Source organism: Corvus brachyrhynchos, unplaced genomic scaffold, assembly GCF_000691975.1.
Source record: "Corvus brachyrhynchos isolate BGI_N302 unplaced genomic scaffold, ASM69197v1 scaffold116, whole genome shotgun sequence".
Taxonomy (NCBI): Eukaryota; Metazoa; Chordata; class Aves; order Passeriformes; family Corvidae; genus Corvus; species Corvus brachyrhynchos.
Window position 1 is genome coordinate 3,723,705 of NW_008240221.1, and position 12,804 is coordinate 3,736,508.

General features: G+C 38.7%; 1 long non-coding RNA gene across 1 annotated transcript in view; it reads right to left on the minus strand.

The window, feature by feature from the left end:
• LOC108449281 overlaps window positions 1–12,804 on the minus strand; it is a 181,453-nt gene that overhangs the window by 107,913 nt on the left and 60,736 nt on the right. The window contains exons 7-9 of the long non-coding RNA XR_001865430.1: window positions 4,635–4,763; window positions 880–958; window positions 656–773 (exon numbers count right to left, since the gene is read on the minus strand). This is a non-coding gene — a long non-coding RNA (uncharacterized LOC108449281). The remainder of the gene's footprint in view (window positions 1–655; window positions 774–879; window positions 959–4,634; window positions 4,764–12,804) is intronic.

A 12,804-nucleotide genomic window follows, 5' to 3' on the forward strand; every position in this document is an offset into this window, starting at 1 on the left:
AAACTTATTTCTTCTGATAACAGGGTAGTGCAGGGCTCTCCCTACCTAGAATTTTACTAGAGCATCTTTCAGAAGCATTAGCAGAAGATTACACAGTCTTTCTTGATTATCTCAGACCTTAAATTTATTATGCCCCTATCACACACAGCTATTATAGCAAACTGCAGGTTTGTAATTGCTCTCAGTGGGAGAAGGTTCAAGCCCTTTATTTCTTCCTCAGAAGGATATTGGGTCTGATCCAATTCAGGCCAGACTCATACTGTTCTCTTCTCTAAAATCTATTTCCTTTTTTTTTTAGATTAATTCAAGCTACAAGATACCATCTTTTTCTCTGGCCCTTGACCTTCTAGATAACCCTTCTTTACACCAGAAAATTATGTGTAAGAGAATATAATATTAATTAAAAGGTAACTTGCCTTTGATTTAGTATCAAATAAGAATATTATATTATCTTAAGATATTATCAGAAAATTATCAGATTATATTATTATTTATTTATATAATGTATATAGTATTATTATTTATATGAATACAATAATATTAAAATACTATAAGATATTATAAGGAAAAAATCTTGGCTGTAGTTCATCATAGAGACAGCAAGTAAAATCAAAGTGTAGCTGTGAGCCAGTATTAACAACATAAGCATACTCACCTCTGATGCAGATGCAGTCACTCAGTTGTGTCATCACTTGAATGCAGAGGTGGGACCCTTTCCCACTCATGAGCTGTTTTCATTTGCCCCAGAATCCCCCTGAGGTTCTGCCAAACAGCTGAGAAGGAAAAGAGCCACTCACTCTGGGGGCCCCTCTGTGGCAACGCTGTTTCATGAATAACATGAGACACCCACCCCTCACCCTACACACCCCTATACATCACCTGTAATTGTACTCTGGTGAGTTTGTGTCTGGGCTTTCTCTTAAAGTAAGAGGTGTTTGTCATTCCAGTTAGTTATTCTCTGTGAAAACACAAACTTTGATGCCTTTTTTTTTTTCAAGGCACCCTAGAAATATTGTTCATTATGAATTAACATGTGTAAGAAAATAACGCAGCTCAAAGATTTTGTAGGAGACCAAAATAAATGGTGTTTTCAGGGGAAGGTGGTACTTTTATTCCAGCTTGATGGTGTTTCCAGGAATTCAGAGTTTAACAGTAGTTCAATAAGGCAAACAGTCAACACATAAACTTGGCTGTCACACATTATGAGTATACAAAACCTACCCCTCCCAAAAGACTTACTCACTGCTCAAGCTCCTCCGCTTGAGAATCCCCCTCAAAAATTGCTTCCAAAGAGGAAAATCAATAGAGTTCTTCATTGGACAGAAAGATGCTATAATCAGGTTCAGAAAGTGATTAGCGTGGAAAAGATTGCTGATTTAGGAACTAACATTAGTGATAAGTTCCCTAGGATTTAATTTTGTTCATAATCTGCACGACAAAGGCTACTACTCTTCCCAGATCCTCACTATTGAGTTAAAACAAGAAAAGGACTAATACCAGCTTAAAATATTTGCCAATTCCAGCTGCTGATTTTGTCTTCTTTTTAAATGCTATTAGTTTCTCCTTTATTACATTTTCAGCAGAAAACAATCAACTCTACAAAACTTAGATTAGGGACCAAGTCTATTTTTAGAAATATTTCAAAGCTGAGGGCTTTTAAATAAGGAATTCTCATTTAATAAAGGATTAGAAAGTAACAAAGTGGTCATGTACCTATATTTTATAAAGCAACTAACCAAGGTAAGCTAAAAGATGAATATTGAAATGTGTATCTTTAATTGGTGAGTTAAAATACTTAACAGTCAAAATCCAATTGCATGATATATAGCACTATTGAGCAAGGTTAATATCCTTTGGATGGATGTCATAATTATGTATTTTCATAGCCTAAAATGTTTCATTTTAGTACTAAATGTCCTGTGTTACACACTTACGTAATGTAGGGTTAATTTCAGTACATGTACAATGTATGCTATGCTTATGTTACTAGAATTTACTGTCAATTTTAATTGAAATTTAACTTTTTTTTCTACTTCAGAGTACAAATCAATCATTGCTTTCTCTCAGTCTCTCCAGTCAGCTGCATAATAAAATACCCTTAAGACCCTTATTGTTGCCTCATAAGGAAAGTGCTGTAATATTTTGGTTTATATGTACTGGTGACACACCTGAGTTTTTAGATTTAAGAACGTCTGCGTTAGCACTGAAATTTGTACAGTTTATGTACTGAACTGTCAGAGACTCTCTGGGAAGGCAAAGCTCAGCAACAATGCTGTGGCATGACACAAGATCCAAACTAAGGATGTTTGTGAAACGTCGTTCATTGAGCTGAAGAGATTTTATGAGACTTCAGCACAGTAAAGCATTATTATGGCAGGACTATTAGGGCAGCTCACTGTTTACCCAGCACAGTCCTATTTCTGGTGTATGCAAAAAAAAGTGTGAAAATAAAGACTATTTAGGCTACAAATACAAAATCTATTATCCCCAGAAATGTAGGGACTTTTCACTGTTTCCTATAACAACCTTGTCACACTTTTTAAGAATTGTCATAATAAGGAAACAGTTACAGCATTGATTTGCTTAAAACTTTGCTACTGAGAACAGTCCACTTTACAAATTGCCAATTAGTCACGTTCAAGTAGTTACTACTACAAATTTGCTGGAATGAATAAGTAAAATAACAACTGCTTTGATTTTTTTCATTTTTAATCTACTGGAACTTGACCTTTGGGAAATTGAGATTTTAAAAATGTTCTACATGCTGATTTAAAATATGGAACCTGGAATTTGCCCAAAATGATGATATCCTCATAAAAAGGCATGCTGGTCAAATTTGTTAGTATAAAGCATAGACATCCAGGCTTTAAAGACCCATGTGCTGAGAGAGTCTCACATTGACATGGCTTTAAAGGTCACATACATACCCTGCCTCAATTGAACCCCAAGGGATGCTGTGGCTAAGCACACAAGATGTTCAGACACTACAATCAGGTTTAAATGGGCATATGGCAGAAGAAATCTGTTCCCATAGGAGGAGGAAAAGGAGAAGTAATATCACAAGCAAAATTAAGAAAAATCAGGATGACAGCATATTACTAAACTAATAGAAAGGGTGACACAAAAGGGAGGAGGTTGAGTTGCAGAGAGACACTAGAAATTAAGAAGGTAATTCTGGAAGCATGGCAATGCACTCAGTGTTCTTGCTGACCTTCAGCTGGAAGAAAAAAATTCCTTTTGATTCATTTGGATTTTGGTACATTTCATATTTATCTAACATTTTCAGTACAAAGCAATCTAATCTCAAAAAAAAAAGAGCTTGGTTTGAAAGCTTAATAAATGAGGGAGTTCACACAGGACAAAGAAGTAAATGAGGGAGTAAGGAATGGTGGTTTTTTCCACCTGTTTAAAGACAAACTGCTTTCACACACTGGCATCTAGACCTCAGAATCTTTCAGACACTACTGCCTCTGTCTGGCAGGCCTCACTTACAGAGCAGAGGTCAGCCTTGGTGAAAAGTTTGAACCCAAATCTGTCTATGATACTTTCTTCTTGGGTTACCTTTCCTTAGGCTAATAAGACAGAAATCAGCCTCGGAAAGAATGAACATTTTGTGAAATAGTTTTCCTTCCTCTATGTCTGTATCCAGCTCTAAACATGAAGCTGCAAAAGCTGTAAGGCTCATTTGCCTTCCAAAATACATTTTTATAAAGCACTTAGCTCTGTAGTAAGGGGCAGGTCTGTGAACACCTCTTTGCTATGGGCATAGGAGTGCAATGCACCATATTCATTTTTCACATAAGAAATAATATAGAGGAATCCAGATTTTTTTTTTTTTTTAAATTTTCATTATACCTTTACCATCATGCATATTTTTAAAAAGCCATAAAGGATGAAAAAAACCACAAGACCTTCCATTTCAAAAACTCTTCAGGTCTACAAAGTCCTTTCTCCACCTGCCTGGAACAACATCATTTTGGGAAAGACTTTTCCACATGGACACATGACAAATGATGCAAAAATCCTCTTCTGACACCTTCTCTATTGTATCCAAACAAGACAGGGAGTATCTGGTAGCCCCCATCGGTCTGGGAGCTGGCTGCTGCTGGAGCTGAATACAGAATGGAAGGAAGGCAGTCCAAAAGAGGCACCACCAGGAGACTGAGGAAGAGAGGCAAAAACCTCCCAGACCTGGTCCCTAGTTCAAGCTCTCACTTGGATGTGGACTCCTCCCAAGCACAGTGCAGATGGCAAGTGCCTTTGCAGTGACTGGGAATGACTGGATTGGGTCCTTTTTCTCCAAGTTTCAATTTCTGTGGCTCATTTGTTTCCTTTGTTTTCCTTAACAGCACATTCTAACAATATTTTAATTAAAGTCCTATCTATATACAACTTTGACTGAATCTTAATGAAGGTTTTTTTGTTGGTAGTTTGGTGTTGCATTTTGTTGTTTTGCTTTGGGTTTATTTGGTCTGCTATTTTTCATTTATAGTTAAAATATCTAATTACCAAGGAAACTATAATGAAATCCACTAAATGTGAAACAACAAACAGAAATTCCAATTAGCAAGGGGACTGATAAAAGAATTTACATTTCCAAAGCTGTAGCCAGATACTTTTTCTTATTATGTTACCTGTTATTCATTTCATGCTATCAAAGTTCCTTTGCACAACAGAGAAGCATTTATAAATTCCAGCCATGATTCTTCACCCAGATAAGCAGCATGTGAGGAAAGGAAGGAGTCAGCAGCAACAAAAGAAACCTAGGAAGTTTCAATGAGAGTTTGTGGTGAGAAAATTATGAGATTTTTTGTTCCTTTCTATTTTTCCTACCTGTCTAAATCCCATATACCTGTTTCACCCACAGGAGCACACTTAAATCCTTTAGATATTTTTGCAAATTTTGACTTTAGAGCCAGTAGAAAATAACAACAGCTCCTAAGACTACTGTAAAATACTTCACCTGCACACAGGAAAAATTATGTCAGAAGCCATCTGACTAACTGCTGCTTTCATTGATTTTGCCCCCAAGAAGACTAATCTACCACAATGTCACTCCACATCACTCTGCTGAGAAGCTGCACATCAGCTTTTGTGTACAGACTTTTTTAATTACCAAGCATGTCTCCCACAAGTGAAGGAGCTATTATGCACAGAGTGGCTGCACTGTCACCATCACTGCATTCAGGCAGACTCTGGAAATGATTAGCCCAGCATAATTTCTTACAAGAGTGAATTGCAAGCTATCCATTAGGAAAAAAATACACCACACACACCAACAAACCAACAAACCTCTTTTCAACATAACATTTAACAGAATTTAGGTGGTAAACAGCAGTAGTAATGACAATACTTCAATGCTGTCAACAGAAAACCCATGTCTCAAAACTCAGATGTATGGTAAAATTTAGCTTTGTCAAACAAAATTTTCAGCTGATGTAAAATCAGACAGAGGGATTTTTCATGTTTCACCTTTCAATGCTGATAGCCTGAGGGAAAAAAAAGGTACCCTTTACTAAATTTTACAAAAAATACAAAACATTTCATTTAAAGAAATAGAAAAATATAGGATTGTGGAGACTTGATTTTTGTGGAATTGTTTTTGTGGGAAACTCTCTTTCTTTCCCTCCCTTTTTTTTGGTCCCTCCTCCTCTCCCTGCTCCAGGGACTCTGGCTGGAGCAATGGCAGCCAGGAGACCACTCCTGCTAAGGGCAGCAGTGAAGTTCAAGCCAGGCTCCAGCTCCAGAAGTCAGCCCTGTTGCTTGACACTGGCATTAGCTGGGAGCAGAGTAGGTGGCACAAGGAGCCAAACTCACCCTTTGTTTCAGGAAAACCGAGAGCATTCTCTGAAATAATCACATCTGGCCAGGTTAGAGGTACCCCAGCACCCTTGTACTAGGAGGCCTCTTTGTGGAAACTCAGACACTCAGGTGGAAGGGTTGCAGAGAGAAATGGTCTATGAGCCAGAAACAAGGAGCAGTGCCCAGATACCCTTGACCAAGTCCTAGGAACCAGGATCTTGACAAAAATTGTGAAGGTCAGCTCTAGCTATCAATAAAAATATGCATCACCAGCTCTGATGACACCATCAAAGAAAAACATGGAGCTGATTTTATCCTTTTCCTCAGTCCTCTTTGAATCTTAATTTCAATATCTGCTTCATCTTTTCGCGTTTCGTTGTTTTGCCTCCTTTGTATTTTCTGCTTGCCACTATAAAATATTGGGTAATGACTCTGTGCACTGGTAGAAAGGCGTTCTGCTCCCCAGAGCTGCCAGTAACTCAGTGGTGTGGGAACTGATTCATGTGGCCACATGTAATTTGTATAGCACTTTGGGACCCTTTTGGAAGAAAGACACTATAGAACAGTCAGATCATTTGCATTATAAAGGTTCTGGTGGCTGTTTCTTGGATTAGACACTTTAGGTTTGTATAATGTTTCTATATCAGAAGAAACAGGAGCCAAATTGGAGAAAGTCTTTTCCCTAAAGTCAGCTATACATTCCATATATTAAGTATTCTGTGTTCATTAGGATTCTGATTTTCATTTTGACTTCCAAAACACATTTCTTTCCTAAATTCTCTTTCATTGTTTAAAAACAAACCTTTTGAACATTCAAATTAAGGTGGTGGTTTTTGAGTTTAACATAAATATTGCTCTTTCCCAGCAATAAAACCAACCGCAGAGGCAATTCCAAGCACCCAGCTTCCCAGATCATTAGATGAAATAACACAGTCACTCTCTTCAGTGAGGGAGTCCTCCTCTGACTCAGGGAGCATTCACCAGTGCTTCCTACAAACCAGTATCCAGGAAGGGGCAATAAGATTGTTCTGAGGCAAAATATATTGCCTCTTCCTACAGAAAGAGCACCTGGAGAAAAAGTGGGCTAAAGTAAATGGGAATATCTGAATGAAGAAAACATCATAAGTAGAAGAGGGGTTAAAATAAAAAGAAGTGTAAAAAAAAATTTCTGAATCCTCTGCCCCAGGTGTAGTACTGATAAAAAATAAGATTAGCTTCATTGACTTCAAACCACAACTTATGCCAGATAAGAATCTGCCTGACTTAATTTTATCCCTTACCTTTTTAAACAATGAAATGACACTCTCTATTGCTTTACCTACAGCAACAGGTGAGCAGAATCGATTCTGTACCAATAAGAATCCATATTTTTATATAGCTTTTAGCTTCTCTCAATAGTTTAAAAATGCCCCACAGAGAGTTTTTTACCCATACTGTAACAACAACTGCTTCCCTGTACAATAGGCTTACTCCAGACTTTATTGGAATTACTCCAAGTACATTCAAATGATTGTATGATCACTCAGTATCCCTCTGACCAAATTTATATATATGTGCTATATGCTGCTGTGCCAGCACAACACTTAACTGTCGTATTTTCATGTCATTTCATATAAACAGACTCTTTTCCTTTTTAAACTAATTTTTTATAGTGAAGAATTTGTTCAACATGATACTTCTGAGTGGGGGACAGTCAAAGATTACACTTTAGCACGTACAAAAAGAGCATCCTATTTTAAGGTATTCTGCAGAAGTCCTGCCATTTATATACTTGCAGTGTTAGGACTGACTGGATCTGCTTCCTAATTGCATGACAATCTAATTATGCTGCACTTTCTCCCATTTGGAGATGGACCAAAAGTCCACTGCAGTTACCACAAATCTAGCTTTGGGTCAGGACCTTATTTCATAAGAAATGGTCTGTCTGCATTAGGACTTACTGCTGGAGCAAGCAGCTATTCAGTGTGGGTATGAATATCATAGTCTGGTCCTGAGAACTTTTTTAAGAATTCTTCCATAACTTATCATGCATGTTCTAAAAAGCTTGAGCAAAACCTATAAAAAAGATGATGCTACAGCAAGCTGCCCTAAGGAAATACCCCAGGAGAGAGTGTGACAATGTTATCAAATAAAACAAGATAGACATCTGTTATTCAAGTTATTACAAAGCATTTGGTGTCATACTCAATAAATAATATTCCAGGAAGTTTAAATGTAATCCTGATGGACACTTAGCAAAAATAATTTTAAAATGAATAGCATATGTGGAGAGTATCTGATGGTTTTCCACTCTAAAAAATGAAAAAGATCTATTTGTGCCAGAAATTTACACTCTTCCAGTTATCACTGTGCTCCAATACAGTATGCTGTGTGCATGAAATATCCTCCCAGTATAATGTGCACCAGAAGAGTGGGGGGGAGTGAAAAGGAAGAGAAAAAAAACACCACTGCTGTAGTTAGGAATTGCAGACTGCTGGTTTATTAAAGTGCCCTTCGTTCACCTGCTACATCCAAATCAACAGTGTGGTGATTGGCACTTGCTCTCGTAAGTGGGTATTGTGTGAGCAGTGGGCAGCTGGAACCCTCTGAGAATCTTCACTTGTCAGAGATGAATCAATCATCTCAAAAGATGTCAGCATCTGCCCAAACCATTTTATATTAGAATAAATGGCAGATGGTGGTGTTTTTATATTTAATCAGTTCCACCAAATGCAGTTTCATCTCTTATAAAACTAAACCATCTGCAGTGTGTAGGTGTACAAATCTAGCTAAATGCCCACTGCAGAGCCTTTCCTCTTAAAGGTAAACTGTACATGTTTAATATTTGTGGATGCTAAGTTCACTAAATTTCAAAAGCTTTAACAAACCCCCCCAGTTTTATAAGCACTTTTATTTTATTTTTATATTTCAAATATTTGGTATGAATGGTCCATGCCTAACTCTTGCTTTTGAATCTTATTATGTAAACTGATCATACTTGACAGTATTAAAATACTTTCTATGCAAGATCATTCCTTCCTTCTTTCTATATTACCTCAGGCCCAGCTTCATAAAGCATAGCACAGAAAAGAGGCTTAGTGACTTGCCCAGGGCAGAATACATCAACAGCAGTATAACTCAGAAAAAACAAGGTGTCACCTGGCAGAATCAGACTGAAAGTCTTGACCACAGTGAGGCTTTCTCCTGATTTTAGCCTGGCTTTTAATACTATGTCCTAAAACAGCCTCATAGACAAACTGATCAAGTACAGACTGGATTAAATGGACAGTGAGGTGGACTGAGAACTGGCAGAACTGTTGGGATCCAAGGGCTCTGATCAGCAGCACAAAGTCCAGCTGGAGACCAGCCGCTAGTGGAATATTATGGTTTGGATATCTGGACCTGTACTGTTTAATTTCTTCACTACAGACCTGGGTGATGGGGTCACAGTGCACCCACAGCAAGTTTGCAGCCAATGGGAGTGGTTGATGAAACATATTCGTACTGCCATCCAGAGGGACATCAAGAGGCTTGAGAAACGGGCCAAGGAGAAAGTCATGATGTTCAACAAAGGCAAATGCCAAGTCCTGCAGCTGAGGAAGAACAACCTCATGTGCCAAGATATGCTGGGAGCTGACCAGACTGAAGGCAGATTGGCAGAAAAATATCTTGCTGAGGACGTCAAATTGAACACACACCAGCAATGCACCCTTGCATCAAAGAAGGTGAACAACTTCTTGGTCTGCATTAGGAACAGTTTTGCCAGCAGGTGAAGAGAGATGATCCTTCTCTGCTCAGCACTGGTGAAAAGCATCTGATGTGCTGAGTCTAGCCCTGAGCTCCCCAGTTCAAGAGAAACAGACATACTGGTGCACATCAGGCAAACAGTCACAAAGATGGTGAAGGAACTGCAGTCCAGTTGTGCAGAAACTACTGTTCTTTAGCTTTTCTTCAATTTTGTTCCAGTTTCTCCCTTTGTGGCTTTGCTGACAGTAGCATGGAAACACATACAAATTTTAAATAATTTCTCCAACAGCACCTGAGTGAAACCTGATCAACAACAGGCTGGACAGTTGATTTCCAACACATTTTATGGGATTTGTTGGGGCAAGAGGGGCAGCAATAAAGCAGCCATACTGACTTCAGTCTTTGTGCTTTTTTCCATTTCAGTCAATCAGCACTGATGCTGGTGTGCAACAACCAGCGCAAATCAGAACAACTGACATATACTGGACTCTGCTCAGACTAAAATTAACAGTGAAATCACTTGGAGATCTAGAAGTTCCCCAATTTTCATGAAAAAAAAATAGCTAAATTCTCTATCAGAAAGAATTACAATCCAACAATGGAAAATATTAAAGATACATCTAGCTATCTAGTAAGTCTACAACTTTGGAAAGTGATCTAAAAATAAAAACTTGCCATAAGTTTAGAAAAAAGATCCTTTGCTATGCCATAAACTTGCAGTACAAGATATACTTTTCCTTCGTACCGTGGCAATAAACATGGTGTGAGGCTTTTGTGCATTGTTAAACTACCTTTACTTTTCAATCCAAGAGTGGCTATGCATTGGGGAATGGCTACAGACTGCAAGAAATCAGCTGGTGCAGGAAGCACTTTTTAACCTTCCTACTTTTTCTATAAAGAATGAAGATGTGAAAAAGTGAAATGAGACTGAAATATCCTTGAGAAGGTGCTATCCGGGAAGCCCCTAGAAATGCAGGCAGAGAAGATATAAGTGAGGTCTGCAGCCAACAGCTTGCATGGAAATGTGCTGCCCACACAGGCTGCACACCCCAATAGCATCATCAGGATGGGGACAAGACTATGCCAAGTGCACCTTGGAGAGGAAAGAATGATCTCAGAACAGTTTATACTTCCCCTATCTTCCATCCCACAGGGGAGAGGAGCAAAAAGTGGTTTATGTTTGAATAATAGTTCCTTCCCAGTGTTGCATCTGAGGCAGAGCCCTTTGCTCAAGGGTCATCTCCTATCCTGCTAGTCCACAGGGAGTAAGCAGACAGGTGCCCCGCTGGGAAGTACGGTACTCATCTAGGTTAGCACAGTGGTTTCCACTCATAGCAATTCATGGAAAGCTTTTGTTCAGTTTCAGCCCAAGTGCATTCACAAACAGTCCACTCTGGTTTCAGTTTGAGTTTTTCTGTAAAGTACAGCTCACTTGAAACCAAATGACTCCTGAAACTGCTGTTTACTGCATGAAAATGAAAACTATCCCTATCCTGTATTGTTTAAGACTTTGGGGTTTTTAGTAACTTGAGAGCTCAATACTCAAAACTCAGAGGTTTTTTTTCTGAGTTACTAATTTAGTTTGGTCCTTGTCGTCCCCCTAGGTCAGTCTTTTTTCCAAAACGTCCAGGGAGTCATTCAGGACATGTCTACACACTGTACAAAAGCCTAGCTTCACTGTAGGCATCACTTGTACTTTTATGTCCATCTGTCTTCACCATACCTTGGTTCATTACAGTTTGTATTAATAAGCAGGGAAGTGGGGCCAAAAAAATCTATCATTGAAAAAGCCTCTTGTAAGGGTTATTGTCTGGGCACGAGGGCAGGGCACTGAGAAGACTCAAATCTAGGAAAAGGCAGAATGTCTGCACTGGCTGCCAGAGCTAGAGCCTGGGAATTTTCCTACAGGCAGAAGAATGAAATGAAGCATTGATACAGTCCTACAGAAGCGCATACTTTGCCTTGATAAAATCTCACAGATTAAGAATCTGGGAAGGGCAAGCTGAGTAACAAAGAAATCAAGACAAAGAAATGGAGAAGGCAGTGGGCCAAGTAAGGAAGTAGGAACCAAATTACACCAAGCCCATGAAGAGCTGTGCACCACAGGAAGGTTTGGACACAGACAGCTCCTGAAAAAGCAGTAGGGAAACAGAGGAAAGAAAAAGCAAAGAGCGTATATATTCTTCATTTTAGGAAGATACACATACACATATTTATGCATAAATACACACTTTTGTGTTCACAAACATGCATGTACACTTATATATCCTTACATGTACATGAGTGCATATGTTATTTCTTGTGCTATTTCAGGAAAAAAGGAACTGGTGTGCAAAGAGTGCAAAGACTGTTTGTCTGTTTGCTCTCAGCTGTCACATGCCCGAAGAACAAATTGTAAACTGACTTTTCCAGTAGGACCAATGTTCTCAGCAAAGATGAGCTGATGCTAGTCAGGAGCTTGGTGGGGAGGCCAAAGGGGCTAATACAGCTGTGAAAGCATAACAGGCTGACAGACTGTTTATTGGAAAACTGCCAGAGAAGCCAAAGAGACCATGTTTCGAGCCACCCAGTCAAAATGGAACTTGGGAAGTCACCATAAGTCTGAAAGCTGAGTTTAGCACCAGCTCAGAGGTTCCCTACCAATGCTGTGACACATTTTAAGTAACAGTTTGGTATTTGTATAAAATTCTTATTTCATTTGTTCTAAGCCACTGACAAATCATTATTCCAAAGGGAAAGTCTCTGCAACATTAATTTAACCAAAACTGTTATTCAAAATTTCCAAACAGATATTTCTCCCAGAATCACACAAATGTATAAACACTTTATCTACAATATCTGCATGTTTAGCTGCAAGGGATTGTTGTAATTTGTCTAGCTGCAGATCATGCCACAGGTCTCAGGCCCTGTCCTCACATCATTGAAATTAAGATATATTCAGAGTTTTTTTATTATGGTCTACAGGGATCCTGTACACAGCTTTCAAAAGCACAATGCCACAAGAATAATACTGATCTTAGCCCACCCAACAGTTATAAATACATAGCACCCAGGACAAGCCAAAATAAATTATTTCATTACTCAAAGTCCTGATGATACAGATGAGGAAGGCACAGAAGGTATAGTAGGTGAGCAAAGAATTACTGACACATAACAGCAGGAGGGTTTTCTGGGGAAAAATTTTACCAAGGATAGAAAATTCATGGGAGAAAGCATAAAGTTGTAGGCAGGGGACAGATATGAAGCTGCTAAACTAGTACAGGAAGGTGACATGGC